Source organism: Camelus bactrianus, chromosome 7, assembly GCF_048773025.1.
Source record: "Camelus bactrianus isolate YW-2024 breed Bactrian camel chromosome 7, ASM4877302v1, whole genome shotgun sequence".
NCBI lineage: Eukaryota > Metazoa > Chordata > Mammalia > Artiodactyla > Camelidae > Camelus > Camelus bactrianus.
Window position 1 is genome coordinate 76,044,531 of NC_133545.1, and position 21,541 is coordinate 76,066,071.

Sequence of the window (21,541 nt, forward strand, 5' to 3'; positions counted from 1 at the left end):
TAGCCTGTTATGTCAAAACTCTACTCTCTAAACCTAAAGAGGATCGATATCCTACATGTACCTTCATATGAACATTCTGAGGCCCCAAGTTTTAAGAAACTTGCTGGTCTGGCTTTAATTATTGAGTTCTAAAATACCAAAATTTCATGATTGTTTTAAAGATACTCTTTTCACTTAGAATTCCTTTCCAAAGAACTAAGTTAAAACCCCATATATGAATGCTTAACTGTCCTCTTCCATCTCCCCAAGTCTTACCCCATGACTTGATTTTGTAATCTGGTTCATTTTACTTTGATAATTCAAATTTCACAATGACTGTATTTTAATTTTCACACCAATTATAGTTATCTCATAAAAAATACACAGCAAGGAAAAACTATTTCAATTTATTTACAAATATAAAATGTATTGAAATGGAACATACAACTTGTTTCATTGTTTCAGAAATGGAAGACATAACCTAATTATTGTTTATTATTATTTTTGGAATGCATGATGGTAAGGGTTGGTAGGAGGAAGTTTATAAGAAATCGAGCAGCTGCACTCTTAAGTAAATAACTGATTTTACTAAGAACCTGTATAGAAAACTTAACCATGTGTTTAATCTTAAAAAAAAAAATCATACTTCAATTTCCTCCTTGAGACTTGATTTCTTCATCCATATTATCAAGAGCAGGCCATCAACTCCGTGAGGACAGGGAGAGTGTCTTATTCACTGACGTATCTCTAGGACCTAGTGCAGTACCTGGTGCATCACAGATGTTCAACTCAGGAAACTGTTGACTGAAGCCTCAGCCTAACATGGGTGTTTATACAGGGCACGCAAAACCGAAAGGGGAACCCGGGATGAGTGAGGAGTGTGGAAGGAGACTGAGCCCTGCCTGACTGGAGTAACATGGCAGAGAGAGTGACGCAGAGATGTGAGCAGCTGACCCAGAACTGGACACTTGGGTCTGGGGAGACCTTGTCTACTCAACTGGCTGGAAGAAGTCTTTGGCTAAATGACCCCTGTAGCCACTATGCCTGATGCTGAAGAAGAGGCAAGGAAGGCAGCAAATGGACCACGCTTAGAGGCAGCAGTTGATGGCGTTCCCAGAGAGAAGTGCACTTGTGGCGCTGGCTGCCCCGGGCTTCCTCTGAAAGCTCACCTCCGGGACTTGCCTTTTCAACATCCTCCAGGGCCCAGCCCACCACAGTGAGGAAGTGTATAGAACTACCACTAACTGAGAGCCTATCATGCAAGGCATCTGGCTACTCACTTTAAAGATCTGAGTCCAGCTGAGCCTCCCCAGATATCTACGGGTAGGTGGTATTATATCCTCCTTTTTACATATGAGGACACTGAGGTCCAGAGATCTTAATTAACTTGTCCAAGATTATCAGCTGATAAGTAATAGAGCTACTTAGCTTACTGTTTTTTGCTTTTGTTCTTAATCAGGTGTTGTCTCTTAAAATGATGAGGGAGAGAAGAGGATGGGAAATAGAAAATACTTTTTAGGAAATTCTGCTACTTCCTCAGGCTAAATAAGAAACTCCTGAGTGAGATTAGACCTTTCCAGTTATTTGAGTTATTGCTTTTTTTTTTTAAAGATAGTAAGGGAATCCCTCACTATACTTTTCCAGATTCTTTTTCATTATAGGTTATTACAAGCCATTGAATATAGTTCCGTGTTATACAGTAGGTCCTTACTGTTTATTTTATATAGTGGTGTGTATTTGCTAATCCCAAATTCCCAGTTTATCCCTCTTTACCCTCCTTTCTCTTCTGGTAACCATAAGTTTGTTTTCTATGTGACTGTTTTGTAAATAAGTTCATTTGTATCATTTTTTTAGATTCCACAAATCAATGATATATTTGTCTTCTCAAAATTATACTTCGATCTAGGCCTCCAATTAAACTACTTAGAATTTAGTGCTTATGCTTAAACATAATTTGGTACTTCCCATTTGGCTGACAGAACAAGGCAGAGATACACAGAACTAACTACTATCATAGCTATTAAGGTCTCATAATCATTTTGATTTTCCTACATAAACCTCTACTACCCTCAAAGTTTTGTTTTGTTTCTAATTTCAGAGAAGGCAATTTGGACCTAAAGCTATGAATTAGGAAGTAATCTACCACCTAACTGCAACTTAAGGTCAGTTTATTTTGTAGCTTAATATGAGGAAAGGTTGAGAAAAATTTTCCTCTTAATATAACATATGCTAACTCTTTCCAGAGGCCTTTGGTCATCTTTACCAAAGTTTGATTTGTCAGTTAAATGAATCTAATTCTTGCCTACAGATGATATGGGTAACAAATTGAGAACACTTTGATACATATATTTGTAGAAGGGTATACATTGTTACATTTACAGAAATTGCAGTTATTAATCAAGAGGGAAGCCTGTAGAGTACACGGGTAGAAAAAAACGGGAGGACAGTAAGAATGGGAACCAAAAATTTTCTACTCTATGTTAATGATCACCTAGGAGAGCAAAACACATGGTACATAAAGTATTAAAAACAAATGTGGATGACTTATTTACAATAAGCATTGATAAGGTGACTGGGTTTATATAAAAGTAAAGGAAAAAAGTATGATCAAATTTGATCATACCTAGGAAAATAAAGTAATTACATTAGTTATCTTGATGGAAATCAATGTTCTCATTTTGTAAAAAGAAGACTAAATCAAAAGTCTCTGTTACTAAAAACTAATTTCTGTAAAAACATACCATAAAAGTAAAGATAACCCAAGTTCAGCTGACATATTCAGCTGACATACGTTATGTACAGGTGACCCTCCATATCCATGGGGAATCCTGGAACCAATGCCCTACAGATACCAAGGAATGATTATATAAATGGTATTCATTCTTAGCTTGTTCTGATGTTTTGCTATCTGTGGACATTTAAAAATTACTAATTTGGTATCTAAAATGTTAGTCCCTAACAAAAGTTTTAAGCACATAATACAAAGCATATCCAAACCAGACCCTTGATATAAAAGCACTGTAAGTCAAGCTTTATTTCTCAAAATGTGTAACTTTTGGAGCCTTGGAACACTCATTAAGGTAGTTTATATATATAAACACCACCACCACCAATGACAGCATATTATTTTCCTTCTTAATTCAATGTTTAACTTAATTGGGGGGTAAAGTTGCTTCTGCTTTCTAATGGGTGTGCTTGCATATCTATAAATGGATGAGATATGAATAACCAATAAGTTTTTCCATAATACACTGTAAAATGGTGAGAACATGACAGTCATCTGAGAATTATACTCAGAACTGTCGTATAAATATAACTATTACCAAGTCATAAACATCACAACTTTCTTACAGCAGTAGTTTCTTACAGCAGCAATACTGGCCAAATAGCATTCAGTGTAACACTAATCTTGGTCATATATATATTACAACAACTTGATTGTTAAAATTTCTGCTGACTGCCAAATATTCATACATGTTCTAAAAGCCATCAAAAAATGCATTTTGTGTGAGCATAATTGACTTAAGATGTACAAACATGAACAAAAATGCTAGCCTAAAATTTGCATTTTATGAAAGTTTGTTAGTGCCTAAAATTTTACTAAGGAAATCAGGAATCCAACTATATTTCCTGATGCAGCAGCAAAATTACAAGTTCTGGCTTTTGCTATACAGATACAAACATAGGCTGCCTGTGGTACATGCATTCTCAGCATAAAACTTAAAATGCCAGGATGCTCTTCAATCCACATTTATCAGCAGCAGTAACTATAAATTATTCATCATCTAATGCTATCAGGCACTAAGCTACATGCAGATGTATGTAACACACAGATAATTAATCAATTTACAAATGAGGAAACAGATGAAATAAGCCAATCAAGATCACGTAGGTTGTAAGAGGTGAGCATACTTGAGAAAGGAAAGGTCTGACAGTAAAGCTCATGCTTGCTCTCTCATTCACTTTTTATGTACAATGAGTAAGAAAAAAAATGCAATAAGAAATTAAGTTTTTCTAAACCCTAATACCACCTAAAATCAAGTTGAAGATTAGGAATGAGATCTATTACCTGGTACATGACTGACTCTTTTACTAACTGTCCGATTTTCAATTGGGAGTTAGCAGTATCTGGGTCCCAGGCCTACTGTGAGACTTAAGCCAGTCATTTCCCTCTTTGAGACTATTTCCTCAAAATAAACAAGGAAAAAGAAAAAAAGAATAAATGCCTTGAGCCTCACTGGCAAAAAAAAATTAAAATTAATCTAGATCTTAAAAAATAATGAAATTATCTGGTCCCAATCCACCCTATTTTCCAGTCTCATCTTTCAATGTACTTCACGCAAGCCTAGTCAAATGGGTTTACTTTCTTTATTCCTGTTCTATGCCTTTGCACACTTACTACAAATATGTTGTGCTTCACTGCCTCCATGCCATTCACTTTTGAAATCCACATTTTGCCTCCTATTTCAAACATTCGATTTCCTCTGTGAAGCACATTACCTGTAGTAAACTGGGGTTTCCAGGCTGAATGCTTACAGTACACACCATATGGCTTAATCCCAAATTAGATTATAAATTAACAGAATAGGGACTAGTCCTCGCTTGCACAATCACAGGTACAAATACTTAAATGAAGAGAGCAGGGTGGAGAGAAACCAGATCTGAAGGCTAACACTGGTGTTTAAAGAAAATGGGGGAAAAACACCCCAAAGTTTTCTAACATGAAGGTATAGAATTGACCAGAGCATTTTGCATCCATTTATACATACAACTAACTTGCTATTATTACCATAAACATGTAATTTTCAGGCACTGGATATTGAAGCACATTATCTGTAATTTGTACAACAAAACTGAGTGACTATTATATGTCAGGAGTTTTGCCCTTTGGCTACAAAGATGAATGATACACCATCCACCAATATCTCATAAACTAACAGAAAAGAGGAGTATGAACATACAGTGGGATAGGTACAGAATTAACAAAGAAAAGGGAAAGTCATTTTCTGGAGATAAAAAAGTAAGAGCAGATACTCAAACTTGCGTCATTTTAACTTAAGTGGTGGTTCATAAGCAAAAGCCAGATGAAAGACCCTGCATGTCATAGGGTGTGTTTGAGCTTGATCCTCAAATCTGGTGAACTAATTGAATGTTTTAAGCAATAAAGATTGTTTTGGAACGTTTGATTATATAAATTAAGCTAGATGGGTAGAACCATTAACCAAAAAAGGAGACACACAGAGAAAAGCTAAGAGAAAAAAGTTGTTTTGAATTTGTTTAGTTTGAAGTAAGGTATTCAGTAGTTCCAATTAAGTTCAGAGATGATAAATTCTGGAGTCATCAACAGGTAAAGGTGTAGAAATTGATTAATACAATTGGTGAAAAGGGGCTAAGGACATAACACTGGGAAATATCAACAATTAAGCAGAAGAAAGCAACTAATGAAAACAGGAAGGACAGGAGTAGCAACTAGCAAAGGGTATAAGCATATAAACCAAGGAGTTTTAAGGAGGTATACTGTACGGAATCAAATGCTGTAAGTTATGTAAGTCCATCTACATCCGGAGCACATAAGAATATGAATTTTCACAAATGTTCTAAATGCAAATAATTGCATATAGTCTTTTCTTGTTCCCCAGGAATAAGTAAACTTAAATAAGAGGATGAGTTTGTGGAGAAAGGTAACTAGTTAACATTTAGACACTTAAAAAAGTCCAAAGCTGGCACAAGTAAATCTTTAACTTTTTATGTTATGGGTTGAGTATCTCGTCTCAGCCATTTAATTTTCTTGTAAACTACGGAGTAGTTTATCTTGTCAATCTAATTGAAAATATAAAGGCTAGGAATTATGTTCCATATGTCTTAAATATGTAAGAATGCAAATTATTTCATTGAAATTAGAGCTGGAGTTTCAATCTATCCCAGGAACAAAGTAACCGGAAGAGAAAAACCGAAATACAGTTTTAAGTCCAAGACACAAATATCAATGTACCCTGGCACCTTTAAAAATAAGTACTTTTGAAAACAAAAAATATTAAAGTCTTATCTCCATACAGTTTAACTTGATTTAAGCTTCAGTTGTATGAACTACCATATACACTAGGTCCATAACCAGTTTATTAAGACCAGCACCACATAAGAGAAAGCTGTTCACTGAAAGTATATTCTACACCTCAAAAAGACAATGTTGACCACCTCCCTTTCTGTTTTGTGGTGTGCATACAATGAAGGAACAAACAACCCTCCTAAACCCAGTTTTCTTTTTAAGAAATATAAATGCAAGATAAACTCTGCATACTTCAATGCCTATGACAAACATAAGCAATGAAGGAAAAACATCATAAAATACTCTTAAGTCACTCGGGAGAATGGTGGGTTCTATAAACTTTTACCACTTTCCTAATTTGCTGCATTTAGGTAGAAGCAGAATACTATTATTCTAGTTTCCATGGTAAATTATTATACTTAGATGTTTCAAATTTGAACTAAATATAAAAAGTCAACAGGGAAGAGACTCTGGGCCTGATCCTTTTGGACAGTAGATGGCAAGTAACTTTCAAAATGTTTTTAGATACTCAAGAATAAACTTACTACCTGTCCTTAAGAAAAATAATCAGGTTGATTCAAGGTATCCACAACAACCCTGCAAGTTTGACCACTATTTGCAAATACGGATTTCAGGTTTAGTGTTAACATAAATAACACCTTGTCTAGGAAGAAAGTGATAGCACTCATCTATTTTTTGCCCCAGGAAGTTAAACTAATCAGGCTGTGTATGCTGTTTAACCATAACATATTAAGGTATGTTTAATGGTTTCAATTCAAACAATTCTCTGATACAAATCTTTTCACTCTACACTTAGAGGACATTAGTCAGGGGTGAGGGTGATATAGAGAAATATTTTATATAAAAGCAAAATCCAGTCAAAGTCACATGTAATTCAGAATATCTTATGTGAACTTTCAGTTTTAGCAAATATGTCAAAAGATAAATAGGCAATGACTATTCAAAATCTCTCCAAAAGCTTTAAGAGCAGACAAAATGGTTATCAATGTTTGAGCTAAAATCTCAAATTTGTTAAGTCTAACTGCAAAGCTTCATTTCACACACAATTTTATTAAGCCCTATTATTGGAACACCAACCTTAAAATACGTAAGACACATGTAGCTACTAGAGGCTGGCACAATGACACATCTACATAAAAGACAACTGACAAAAACACAAGGGCAAAATAAATTGCGTCCTCTAGTATCAGAGCAAGCTGTACTACATGATTTGATAAACCCCAAACACATCAAGGAATTATACACCCAAATAATCACTGGTGTTTATATACTGTTGAAATTTGTACATTAAAATGTCCCCTAGATGTGAGAGATATGGATGTTGAAAAATAGTAATGCCAGTTTCTTTCTTCCCATCTTTTTGGGGGGCAGCACTATCTCTGTCCCATCAGCTCCCCCCTCCCCCTTCTCATACTTGAAAAGGGAGGAAACCTTGCTGCTGAGATTCCTTAACCCTTCATGTCTTCTCAAAACGCTGGTGGTCAAGAGTTTTTTCAAAAAAGTCTGAAAGCCAGTATTTTATAGTTTGTACCAATACAGTCTATTTGTAAAGTGTCTGTTATCAGTCTCTAAAGAAAACATGTACACCCGAATGCCAACCAAGTGTCAAGCACTGGGTGGGTCATCAACGTAAAGAATGTCTCATTTCTCTTGGGAGTAGGGATTTAGTAGTTTCAGAGGCAAAGGCTCAAGTTGTGTGGGAAGAGGCACTTCAGGTAATGTGGACAAAGGCACAAAGGTATGAAATAGCAAAGCATTCAAGATGTATGCATTTTAGCCTATCAGGGAATCTCTGCTACATTATAAAATTACTCCAACTGTACAAGAGATGACAATTTGAACAAAAACAGGTAAAGGCAAATTGGGGTAAGATTTACTCGAATAATGAGCTATATATTGAGAAGCAAAAAAAGAAAAAAAAATTGAGGGAATGGTTGAAAAAAGTTCTCAGGAATTAAGTACCAAGCTTGGTATTTTTATGAGTTGAGGAAGTCTGTGGCTCCCAGTAACCCTAAACATTCCACCTGGAGCTGAGATGAAAATTTGGGAGTTTAGAGGATAATAGGACAAATGAAACCCAGGAGAGAATATACAATGCAAGCAGGTAGACAAAGACAAGAAGTAGTCTCAAGTAGTATTTAAAATGCCACAGGAATGTAAAGAAAAGGTGGAGCTCAAGAGGTTCATGGATTTAGCAATCTGGAACAACGAGGACCAAGCTGATTAAAAAGTACAAAACAAAACAAGGATTTGCTTCCATAGCTTGAAATATGGCCTCTTTCCCTTGTAAGGGACAGGGAAGCTAGAACATTCTGAAAATTATCTTTGAATCTACTGACTTCATGTTTTAGTCCCTCTTTTCTAAGCCAAAACAAAACTGCTTTAAAGGTAAAGGAGGTATTACCTAACTTATACATAGACAAATAGATCCTTCAAGTTATTCAAGAATTCTTACAAGCAAAATGCCCATTTTATATTGAGTGGACAAAAAAAGATTTTGAACTTTAAAATCTTTGTACTACTTGCAATATTAAAAATTCAATCTTGTTTTCAAACTACCAGGTCTACAACTAAGACTAAGACTAAAGGAAACAGCACAACCTTGACCCCAGGTTAAACTCATCTTTTCAGGTCCAACAAACATTTCCTCCTAGCACCAAATAGGTGTTCAGTCAAAAAACAAGCCAGGTTTCTAATTTCAAGTTTCATTCAACACCACCGGAGGAGAGCCCTTTTAAATCTTCTATCCAGTTCAGTTAATGGCTACTTTATATTAGTTTGTCTAAGTGGGAATAATCAAAAACAAAATTACTCTTTTTTACTGACTCTGCCAATATTGACCATAAGAACCTTTGAACTACTGGAATCTTCACCTAGCAAGGTTCCTAAAACTAAAATTAATACTCATACAAAATTGACTTAAAGAGGTAGACTTTAATATGTCATAATGGTGCAGAAATCTTAATGAATAAAATTTACCAAAGTGATTATAATTTAATCTTTTATTTTTAAAAACCATAGTAAGACAACTGAAGACTAAAAATATTGAAAACAGCCTTACAACTTCATATATATATATATATATAAAACAGCTTTTATTCTGTATTACTAATCATGCCTAAATTAAAACAAATCCACTGATCGGATTTAACATTCTTGTAGGACATATACATAGGGAGGAAATGGGAAGAAAGTACAGACGGAAGGAACAGGGAGTTTGAAAAGGGCCCTCAAAATTCAGATGCTTGGTTTCCTGTAACTTTTAGGAAATTAACAGTGTTCCTGGGTGTTACGACGCCTTTTACACTTGCTCCCAAACTTAGGAAGTATTTTGCTATTCGGATCCGAGAAACTTACACGTTTTCTAAGAAAATAACTGATACTCCTTGACGTTGTGGCCCAGGAGCTAGACTCTCCTTTTTACTCAGTCCAGTGGCCCTTGCGGACTCAAGAGTTGATTCCGACTCCCACATTAGGGACCTGCCACCTTAACGTAAGTATGCTTCGCAAGGAGAAAGGCAGATAAGAAAGCAGGGCGCCAAACCTTTCCCTCCACCAACAGCCGTCACACCCCATTAAGGAGTGGCCCTCCGGAGGCTTTCCCCTGGGAGCCGTATGGGGGAGGGAAAGCACTCTCCGACAGTCATCTCTTCCTCTTCAGGCCGCCAACGCCGACCGCACCACAGTCTCCTCCGCCCAAGCCCTTTCCCCTCCCCCGCCCCAGCCTGGGTCTGAGCCAAACCCCACAGGAATGCAGCCCGGTCACATGCGCTGCGGCGGCGGTGGACGTGCCTCTCCCCCCGCGCCCCAAGGAGACCCAGCGCCATCTTGCCCTGACGCAGTTACAAAAGTCAAGGGAGAATTTGTGTCTCCTCGTCCGCGCCAGCGCCCCAAAGTTTCGCAGAGGCCGAGCCGGGGCCCTCACCTCGCGCAGGGACAGGAGAAAATACTCAGGGAAGAGCCTTGAGATTCTCTTCGCCACTGCTTGTGTTCCAATTCGGCCGCGGCAGCAACGATCACCATCGTCACTTCTCTCTCTCTCTGCCTTTGCAACAGCCTCCCCCGACGCTCTGGCCCCACCCGCTGCTGCAGCATGAGGTCACCGCTAGCCAATCACGGCGCGCCCGACAGAATACCTCAGGCACTGATTGGCTGCATAGACCGCCTCTGCCTCCGGACTCCGTTTACTAAGCTCTCCCAGCCGCTGTCGGGCGAGAAGACGGAAACCGCCATTTCGGGGAAAGACCCCGAAAACAAAAATCGGAATCACCGTGTCATTTTAGTGGGGAAACCCTTTATTCTTTGGCCTCCCCTTTATTTTCTTCGAGAAAACCACCTCTGTCCCTCCCTCATTTAATCACCGCCACATAAAAGGAATTCCCGCTCCCCTCCCCGCACATTGTCCCGCCTGCGGGGAAATCCTTCCCCGGGGCCAAAGAAGTAGGAGGCACCAACGGCAACTGCACCGACGGCAACGGCAGCTTTTTACCCCGATACACGGTGGCAGGGAGGCGGCGCTGATGGTGGCTGTATTTTTCCTGCTGCTTCTCCCCCCGATCTCTTCCGTTTCTCGCTCCTCCATCGAGACGGCGCTGGACTCGCCAGCTCCGCTTTTATCTGGTGCTCGGAGCCTGCGCACTGGAGCCTCCTCAGCCCCTAGTGGGCGTCGAGTGACACCCCAACCGAGTTCACCCTGCGCTGGAGGCCAGACTGGGGTGGGGGGTGGGGGGAAGACCGGTACTGAGATGGTTTTGGGAGTGGGAGAAAATGCATTGCTTAGGCAGGGTGCAGGGAGAGGAGTCTTTTCCAGGGCCTACTGTCATCCTTCCACCCAGTAGTGGCGCGCCCAAGCTCACAGATATCCAGACTTGAGGGCTACTCAAGGAAAGGGGATAGAGAGCCAATCCCACCAAACATCGAAACTTTCCCAGACCTTCGATGAATTGTTGAATGCATCTGTTGTGAAATAGACGGAGATTCTGCCCACTTTTCTGCCTCCAGTTGGCTGTCTTCGAGCCTCCGTGGAGAGGCAACGGCGGGCGGCAGCCCACAAGCAAAATGGCGGCGGGCAACTTCGTCCCCTCCCCCTCTGCCCCTGCGGAGCGGGGCGGGCTGGCCCCGTGCACTTGCCGCCGCCGCCGCCGCCGCCGCCGCCGCCGCGGCCGCCGCCGCCGTCGCCGCCATTTTCCCAGAGCGAGAGGCAGTGACACTGAGCGGGCGCAGGGGGCCGAGTCGGAGACGGTGCCTGAGTTCGGGAGCGGCAGCAGAGGGGGCATAGACACTCTGAGCAGCCTCGCCGTCGACTCTGCGTTCCCGTTGACTGTCTCCGTGCCCCCTCCCCTACTCCACTGTTGCTGGTGAAGAGGCTGCGCGCTGCTGTTTGGGGAGGGGGTGTGTGGAGCCGGGTCCTGCGTCCGCAGTGGCTGCTGTCGGGGGGTCGTCTGACCGCGGAGGTGTGAAGAGACTCCTTGGGGGTCGAGCAAATAACGGGGTTCGGGTGTCTGGTGTGTGAACATCACAGGTCAGTGCTTGTCTCCTTGGGAGTTCGCGGGGTTTGCGGGGTGGAGGGAAGTGTGTTTCCAGGGGGGAGGGGGCTTTCTCATCCTAATCTTCCCGAGGGGAGTCGGCGTTGCTCTCAGGTGTTTTGGCTTGGGTCAGACGTTGCTTGTTTGAATCGAATTTAGCTTTTCTACTCCCTGTCTCCAGGAAGGGAGCATTATGGCGGGTTTTAGGGTTGGGGAAGGGGAAACTGGCAGTTAAACCCCCTTGAGAGTGGGAGTTAGGGAGGGGGCGCACTCCTCACTGGCAGCGGGTTAGGGCCGCTTGGGTGAGGAGGGAGGCTTGTGACTGTTAGTAGGGTTTGTGTCGAACTGGTCCCAGGAGCTGCCAGCTCTCTCTACCGCATCTTGTTCAGGTGCTGAGAACCCGTACAGGCCCCATTTTCTTCTGCTACTTCCATGTCTTGCCTGGCAGTCTCTGGTATAATTTTCTCGTAAATAGGATGGGGGTGGAAAGAACGCCCTGGGTATCTCCCTTTGTGGGAGAACGAGTCAGCTCCTCATCCTCTCCGGGAGAGGGTAAACCCGCCCCTGAGGTGGTCACCCCAGTCCCCAGCCTTCTCAGTCTCCTCCCCCACTCGTCTTGCATTATCGCCGTCCTTTACTGTACCGGGGGCTTAGAACCCACAATATGGCACATTTCAGGGGAGCTTATTTTGACCAAGGGATTGGCACAAACACTGGCAGGAGACAGAAGAGAAACAAACGGTTCACTGTGCTAAACGGGGGAGGGGGAGAGAGAAAACAATCCGGAGGGCTCTTCCACCGGCCTTAGTTCCGTATAGATTCGTTCTTGCTAGACTCTGTCTTAAGAACGATACAGTTTACAGTCAAAGGGAAATCGCTAGAGTTAGCTTTAGAGTAAAGCCCGTTTTGCCTATTTCCCCCCCTTTTTAGAGATGTGAATAACGTAAGGTGTTTGAAGTTCTGGAGACCTTCGAGAGAATTAAGTGAGGTGCATTCAACTCTAGGCTGGAGACATCAATACTTAATTGGAAAACAGTTCGTTTTTTCCTTTAATCTCCGAGATGGGCAGTAAAAAATGAAATTTCCCTCTTTTGTCCTTTACAGATTCTAAAAATGGCGGCCCCAGGCTGATGTTGTGGTAATCTAATCAGCTCGGGTCCTCCACACCCCATGCAGTGCGTTTGTCTGCAGCATATTACAGGCTTATTATGTTTACATGAAAGGACTGGCTTTTTTCTTTCTTCCCCAAACCGTGTAGAAAAATGTGTTAATTTTACTGCAAATTACAATGCTGTGTTTTAGCTGATTAATTTTATGGGTTTTTCCTGGGAGACAAATAAAATGACACCACTTTTGAAAAAAAATAAGAACACTCAGGTAGCCTTAGAAATTTTCAGTAGTGAGGCTAAGTGATCTCAAATATTAAAAAAAAAAAAGATAATTGGGGACAAATAATAGTTTTCATTTGGTTTAATCCAAGCGTCTTTTATTCAGTAAGCCAAAGTAAATTAAAATGTTTAGTAAGCGTAAAGCACAACCTATTTTATATGATTAGATGTTTTAATCTAGGGTGGAACGTTTCTCATCCAACTTTTGACCAATTTTCTGAATTTTGGTTTTTGTACTCTTTCAGATTAATTTTTAGGGAGCTGTACAAACAAGCCTAAACCTGTTACTTCACTGGGTATGGAGATGCTTGTTCATCTCACTATTATATTTTGGATCAATTTTCCCCATATATTTTATTCCTTAGGAATTTTCTAAGTTGATTGTGTATTTGATAAAGTGGAGCTCCATGCTTTTCTGCCTTTTGAAATTGTCTTACAGCATACTGTTATAATTATGGAAGTAAAAAAGTAAGGCTCTAGTTCTTGATTTTTTTTTCCCTTTCCAAAATGCCCATTTATTTACCTTCTATGAGATGTGGGCTTAAGTCTGTTTTAATAACAAGCCATATCATAATAGGGTCTTAAATCCGTTTTATGCTAATTTCATAATCTTATGGATTAGGGCAGACAATTAAATGGTGTCATTTAACTTTATTTTTAAAAGTTTAATAGTTAGAATTCATCTCTCTAGTGGGAGGTCGATCTTTTTGTCCTGAACTAAGCAGTAAGATATGAGTGGGCCATTAATGGCATTTAATGACCATTCTGATTGTGGAGCAACTGGAAGATGAGTGCCTTTCAATCCAGTAGTACTTAAAAAGGTTGGAGAGGGTACTCCCTTTCATGATTCTTTTATTCCACTGCAAATTCTGCTCTAAAATATGTACAATGGAATAAAAGAATCATAACGTTCACATATGAGTTAGATTGATTATAAATTTCTAATTTACAAAATAATTGTAGAAATTACTGGCTTAGGGAGTTTCACTGTGGAAGACTGAGTACACAAAACCTTACTTAGAATCTTTGAAATATTTTATTAGGTGAAAATGGTGGATAGTGCAAGAGTTTGTTTAGGAATTTGGGATCAGTACTCAGTTGTATTATGCTTTGAGTGATTATTTAATCCAGATCCTTAACTCCTGTGTAAAGATTGTGCATTTATTTTATAAACTAAGTGGTTAAGATACATGGCCCAGAGTTTGGTTCGTTAAACTTACTATCTAATGTAGGAAATCAATATAATAGGAGAAATTGGTTTATGTAGCCATAGAGGGAAAAATACTTATATTGTTGTTGATTGTGACCTAGATCAAGTTAAAACACATAAGGCATTTGGATTTATTTGGCTTCAAACAATATCAAGTTAGAAACTATAAGAAAAGCTGCCTTCACTCATGAGCTTTCTTCGTACTGGTCTGCTTCATTGCTTTGGCGTTTGTTTCTTTTTCTTTATTTTGATACATTTTGGTTCCTATAAAATGAAACTTTTTTGTATATTACACTTTATAAACGGGCTTTAAATGTTTGGTTTTTATTCATTTATACCCCTAATGGACTATCTATGTTTTTGATTGTCAAGGCAAATTTATTAAACGGTGAAGCATAATTTTGTTCCCAGAGTTTTAAAACATTTGGTTTCTTGGGCAAAACAGTCAAATGGTCTTTGTTCTTAGGATAGCTGAGTTTGGGGGATTAGTTGTTTATCTGTTTAAGTGGATTTGTAGAAAATCATAAAGTAATTGGAGAGCAGATTTTATTTTTAGAGACCACATTTTGATCATGCTTCCCTTTTGTTGTCAGTATAAGTTATAGGATCTCTGATCTCAATTTAAGTTTACAACCTTTACAAGGCTTCTTATTTCTCTTCAACTCTTTAGATCTGTGATAACTCTTCTATAGTTTTGGCTTGTCTGTCTTCCTCACAGCTTCCAGCCAGAGAATTTTTACCATGTATACCATAGTAGGCTGTAAAATTTCTTGAATCTAAAAATGGGAACATGAGGCAAAAAGCCAATTAGTAAATTAGGAGAAACTCTTCCTCTTGGACATACATTAGTGGTCTTAGTGAAATTATAACTTCTTAAATTGGTTTATTTCAAAGAATAAATGGTCCCATTTTTATGCATCAAACTTTTAAAGGAATGTGGTTTTATTTTTTAAAGTGTGTTATAAATGCTAACAGTTCTGCTTTTCTGGAAGTTACTACTAGGACTTAAAATGCGTGCTGACATTGTGTGTTTAAAGTATTGTGTAAAACCAATAGGATTTTGAAGAGCTATCAAAACTGCTTAACGTTAGCTATAGTAAAATAATACTTTCTTAAGAGATGTTATCTTTATTTTTAAAAATATTTTAATAATGTGTAATAGCTTCTGTCTCCAAAGGGTTCATTCTTGGCAGATGGTAGGTGCTCAATTATTTGCTGAGTTTAAGGCTTTTGTTTAAGCAAACACATTTACATCTCAAATATTTAGGGTGATCAGGGACTGTTTCTTGTCATGTGTTAGAATAAACATTAAACACTTGTCTTCAGTGAGACCTACTTTTTAATGTTGAATATAGAATTATTTTTACATTGTGTTAGTTATTTTTTGTGTTGACTGGCAAAATAACAAGACATACTATTTGAGATAATTGCTGTGTAAATGTTAATCCAGTTTATAGGCTGGGTTTAAAATTGAAGTGGCTATCTCTTTTTTACTGTCTCTTTTGTAATGTACAAATGTTGGGAGGAGCCTCATTTTTTCCTTAATATTGAAAGGATAGTATTTTTTATTACTTAAAAGTTTATTTAATATGGAAGAGAATATTTGTGGTTGAAAATTATTTTTAAGTGCACTAATTTTAAAGTAGACAGTATCCAACTGTAACAATCTTGCTATTGCAACTTAATGATGAATATTTTCTAAAGAGATGAGAATTAACCAAAAGAATTATTTTTTGTTATTGTGAGCACTTACGCTACATTAAAAATCAAACGGTAGCAACTCAGACTAAGTTAGTTAGATCTTAATTGTATCTTTAAGAATATGAAAAGGTTTTATTAATCATTAGTAACTCAAGGATGCTTTTTATTTAAATCAGAGGCAAGAAAATTGTTGATCTTCTATTTCATTTGATAGATATTTTCACTTGATGTGAAATCAAGTCTTTTTTTCCCCTTGAGGACAGCTCATAAATCAAATTTTATTTTAAAAAGGAAAGCCATATTTGTGTTGTTTGCTGAATTTTACAGCTTTGTTGAAAATCTGATTTATTTACCTAAACTATTTAAGCTTTTGGGGATGTTAGACATTTTCAGTGCAACAGGTCAATCACAGAATTCTTTTTTGATGTATTACATTAAGATGCCATCAAAATGGATGATACGCCTTTTAATGAGTAAACAATTTGTAATTTAATTAGTAAATAATCAACTACTCTCCCATTTTTAGTTAACATATTTGTATTTGCTTTCTAAAATTGTCTCAAATGTGAAATCTGGGTTTAAGAAAGGACCTGTATACAGTCAACATAAGAAACAAAATGATTTGTGCAGCTTACTTTATTCTATTTACACAATTAAAGGAGAGAGAATTTTCTAGCAACTCTTAGATGATTGCTCCTAAGGAATAAACATTCTTGGTCCTGAGATTAATTATTGAGAAAGATGACATTGAGTAATCACACCTGTGTTATAGCCCACATGGGTGCAGCATATAAGTCTGAGTCTGTGGAAGAAGCTAAGTAATGTAACAATGGGATTGAGTTAGTTTTGGTTCATGGTATTTGTAGGATAATTTCAAGTTCACTTAATTATATTATCTAACATTTTACCTGAGACCAGAAATTTTTTTGTAAAAAGTTTATGTTGACTTTTATTTTCACAGGGTATTTAAAAACATAATTTCTATTTAAAGACTTTTAAGTTTACCCTAATAAATTAAACTAAATTTAAGCTTTAGAGTTAAATAAGTTTAAAGATTAAATGTGTTTTCCATTTTTTTCCTCACTCTGGTCTAAGAATTAGGTAAAGCCTGCTGTTAATGGTTTTTGGCAAAAAGTGAGGAATGTGGTGAAAATAATGAACCATTATCACTTAGGATGTCAGGAAAACACAGGTTTGTTTTTCAAAAGTTCACATGTCAGGAGACTATGATAAGACACTCTTCTAGTATTTTTTATTATTTCATAGACTAATAAGTCATAGTGTCTACTTTTGATTTTACTGAGAGACCTCTTGAATTCCTCTTAAATTTCATTTAAGGAAATACAAATTTCAGGAATTTGAAAACCCATTTTTCCTCATTAATCATGTGGCAAAAGGTGGGAAGATTCTTGATGTGACTGATTCGAATGGTTAGGATTACTTCAGGAACCATAAACAGATGGGGAGCTGAGGTTGGTCTCATACATAGTAACTTCTTGAAGAAGTAAGATTGTTCCTTTTGGAATTATTCGCTTTTCTATTCAGCTTTAGCTGAAGCTACGTAATTGGTTGAATTGACACAGCTGTATTACATCTCAGCATTAAGCCCGTACCTAAACACTGTTTCTGAAGCACAGACAAAAGGTTAATTTGAGTAGCTACTGTTTCCTTTGCACTGTTTATTTCTGCTTCTCAAAAGCTTACTGTTAGAGGATTTGTTTGGATGCAAGGAACAGAAATCAGCTCCAACTAGCTGAAGTAAAAGATTTGTTATAAGGCTGTAGGGAAATCTCACAGAACTTATTTGAAGAAAGTACAGTTGGGCCTCACAGGAATTGGCAGGGTGTCAGAGAGCCACTATTCTCCATCTTGATCCCTCTAATTAGCTGTGACTGGTTAAGGAGATGGTACTGGGGTGAGACTTTATGGTGTGTGTGTTGGCGGGCAGTTTTCCTTGGATTGAGAGCAAGAGAAAGACACCTCTAATTCATCTGAAAATAATTGCTTTTTTTTCCAGAGATGTTCAAATGTAACTGGGAGGGCCTTTAAAACTAAATACTTAGTATCAAACTGATGATTCCCTTTTCTAATTTAAAAATGCAGATGGTACTTATACACATATATCCGTATGTTGAGGAATGCTCCCCCAAAACCAGGGTTTTCTTTTTGGTTTAATTTTTTATTTTGAAATAATTTCAAACTTACAGAAAATTTACATGAGTAGTGCAAAAGTTCCTTTAGACCCTTCACCTAGAATCCCCTGATATTTAATAATTTGTCACTTTCTTTACTATTCTTTATACTTGTTAAAAAAAAAAAAAGAATTCTGAATCATTTGAGAGTATATTGTAAATGCCATGCCCTCTTAGAGCCCTCAGTACTTAATTATGCATTTCTTTTCTCGGGTAACCAGAGTAGTTAAATTCAGGAAATTTAGCATTGATACAATATTTTTATCTAGTCTGTAGTCCATAGCCCACTTTTATCAGTTGTCCCAATTAAGCCCTTTATTAGTATTTTTTGCTGATAGAATAGCCAATCCAGGACCATAGATTGCATTTAGTTCTCAGGTCTCTTTTTGTCTCCTTTAATCTGGAAGAGAGTTCCTCAGTCTTTTGTCATGACGTTGGCAGGCTAGTTATACAGTGCCCCTTGATTTTGGCTTGTTTAAGGTTTCTTCGTAATTAGATTCAGATTTTGCATTTTTGTCAGGAATACTAGATAAGTAATATATGTGTTGTTCTATCACCTGGAGGCAGTTGATGTTTATTTGCCCATTACCAGTATGCTCATTTTGATTGCTTGGTTAAGGTATTGAGTAGTTTCTCCATTGTACAGTTAGTGTTTCTCATTTTGACATTATTAAGTAATTTGTGGGGAGATATTTTGAGATTGTGTAAATATTTTGTTTCTCATCAGACTTTCCTCTCCTAGGTTAAGCATATGTTGATGATTCTTAAGTTGATGATGCTTCAATTTTTGCTATGGTGACTGCACATACACCAAAGTTTTTAGCAGTGGTTTGTTTCTGGGTAATTGGAATTATGGGAATTTTTCTTTTCTCTTCTGTTTTTTCTGTAATGCCTATAGATTGCTTTTGTAATCACAACAAATAAATGGAATTTTAAGGTAAGAAGATCACATCTAGAGGGGCCTTGAATTTGCACTGTAGTACTAGTCTCAACTAAGTTTTACACTGTTCTAGCTCTTCCTTTTTATTTTACAGGTAGACCTAGCCCCAGAGAGGTTAAGTAATTTTTCCAAGGTCATATAGTCAGTGGTTGATTATGGATTAAAATTTAAGTCCTGATGCATAGTACTTTATACTTTTCCAAGAAATAATGCTTACTTTCCTCTTGAAAAGCCAGGCTTTTAGATTCTCTTAATGAGGGGAAACTGGTTTTTGGGCACTGTCATGTGGCAGATTCTGTTTAGTGCTTTTTACATCCCAGTTCAAGATGATCTATTGATTTTCAGAATCCATGTTACTTGGATAAAAGTCTTGGATTGGAATTATAGCAATACCAGTGGGGATCAAGTTTCTGTGAGTCTTGAATGCCAGGATAAGAGTATGGCTTTTATGGGAGAGCCACTGAAAAAATTCCTTTGGCAAATGACATACTTGGGCATGCTTATTTGTTTCTCTAATTCTTAAGTTTATGAAGGTAATATGTGCTTTAAAAATTATTAATTATTATTACTTTTTTTTTTTGGCAGAGGGGCAGTAATTGGGTTTTATTATTTATTTTTAGAGGAGGTACTGGGGACTGAACCCAGGACCTCATGCATGCTAAGCATTTGCTATACCTTCCCCCTGGAAATGTGTGCTTTTTAAAAGAACTCAAACAGTACTGCTTTAGAGGCAGTATTGCAGAAGGCTGAAGAGTAGAAACTCTAGAATCACACTGCTTTGATTTTACTGCATTCAAACTAGTTTTTACTGCTGTGTGACCTTGTGCCTTAAGTTCTTGATCTGCAAAATGTAGATAATAATAAAGCCAGCTTATAGAGTCTTCTTTTAAAATTGAGGTTGATCCAGAGTTGTTTAAGAATTCTATGGGTTAATATGTGTAAAACTTCTAAGCTTTATAAGCTGTTTCTGCTGTAGTTGTTTAGGGAAAAAAGTGAGTCTCTGACTCCCATCTCTAGTTTCTCTTTTATGCTGAAGTGGTCACTGCTTATAGTTTATTTTTTCTGAAGTGTTTTATGTAGAAGCTGTAGAAGTTTCTTTAATGTTCATTTAACAAACCTTTAGGATTAATATTCTTCCTTTAAACAATACTAATGCCCATTGCATGTTGAATAATGAAAACTAGTCTGTGCTGCTTCCACCACTAGTTGAGTTGAATGCACATAGCAGTCATATGTTTGTTCCCAAATTGGCTAATCTCATTGTACTTGTGTTGTGTTTATATTAATTAGATATTATAAAAACTAATGATAAATGAGTGTGAAGAGAGAACTGTTGTTTAAATGAAAACTAAGTTAAATGCTTTGGAAAACTTTATGATAAAGGCAAATTAATTGCTGAAGAAATTGTCAAGTTAGGTATGGGTAAGACAATTAAAAGATTATGGGGAGAAATTATGAAAATCTAGAAGGAAGTATGCATTCACATTGCTCCATAGCATCTAAGTGATTTACCTTGGAATAATCTAAAACCAAAAACCATAGACAATGCATTATAGATATAGCTTATACAAGAACAAGAACCCAGAATTTGAATTAGGGGAGCGGTATTCCAAGAGAATATTTTGTCTTAATACCAAAATATTGATGAATGATATTCTAATTAAAATAGTGTTTACTCTCTCTCTATATATATATAATTTTTTGCTGATTCTCCATGTTGATGACTGACTTTGATGAACTTACAAACTTCTATTTTTATATATAAGTCCAGATTTCTCTGTTTAATCCCAAAGGGAATGGGTCCCACTACATTCTGTAACCTTTTTTCTTTTAGTAAATTGGAGATCTAAAAATGTTCTTTTGGAATCAGACTCTGGTTTGCCCAGTGGGCTTTATAGGACCCAATCTAAATGAAATGACAGATTGCAAGTATCTCTGGAATTTTAACAGATACATTGACATGTGAAGATCCAATAAATAACCTTTGTTATCTTGTGAGATTTAAATTGTTCTCTTCCTTAGGACCTTTCTAATTGATGAGATTATAAACTAGATTCATTTTGTGCCAGATAGTTGAATGCCCTCTGTGTGAAAGCATCATGGAAGCTACTAATTTTGGTTTGCTGATCTTGCACATATTTCCTAAGGGAAGTAGCTGATGATTGTGTTGGCTAATATCCTAGGATCAGTTTGTATGGTTTTCAAATTTCAGCTGTAATTGGTGTATTGTAACCTAGTTGCTATATGTTAATAGTAACCTGTTAGTTATACATTAATGTAATAACTGCTTGATTTTTTAATTCCATGTTAAAACTGGCAGATTTTGTGGGGATGGTATGATTTTGGCAAAACACAAAAGTTCTCCAATTACTAATAATAAAGATGAATAAGTAATTAAAACTCCCCCAAACAACTTTAGGATCAGATGGTTTCACTTGTGAATTCTGTCAAGTATTTAAAGAAAAGTTAATACCTATCCTTCTTAAATTATTCCAAAAAATTAAAGAGGAAGAAATACTTCCAAACTCATTTAACAAGA

The 21,541-nt window shown here is 37.5% G+C and overlaps 1 protein-coding gene across 3 annotated transcripts in view; it reads left to right on the forward strand.

The window, feature by feature from the left end:
• Positions 1-11,203: 11,203 nt before the first annotated feature.
• The window catches only part of KMT2E (lysine methyltransferase 2E (inactive)), a 77,639-nt gene continuing 67,301 nt past the window's right edge, over positions 11,204-21,541 (forward strand). For all 3 annotated transcript variants that reach the window (XM_010946679.2, XM_010946680.3, XM_010946681.3), the window contains exon 1: positions 11,204-11,567. The gene's annotated coding sequence lies outside the window, so the exon portion shown is untranslated. The remainder of the gene's footprint in view (positions 11,568-21,541) is intronic.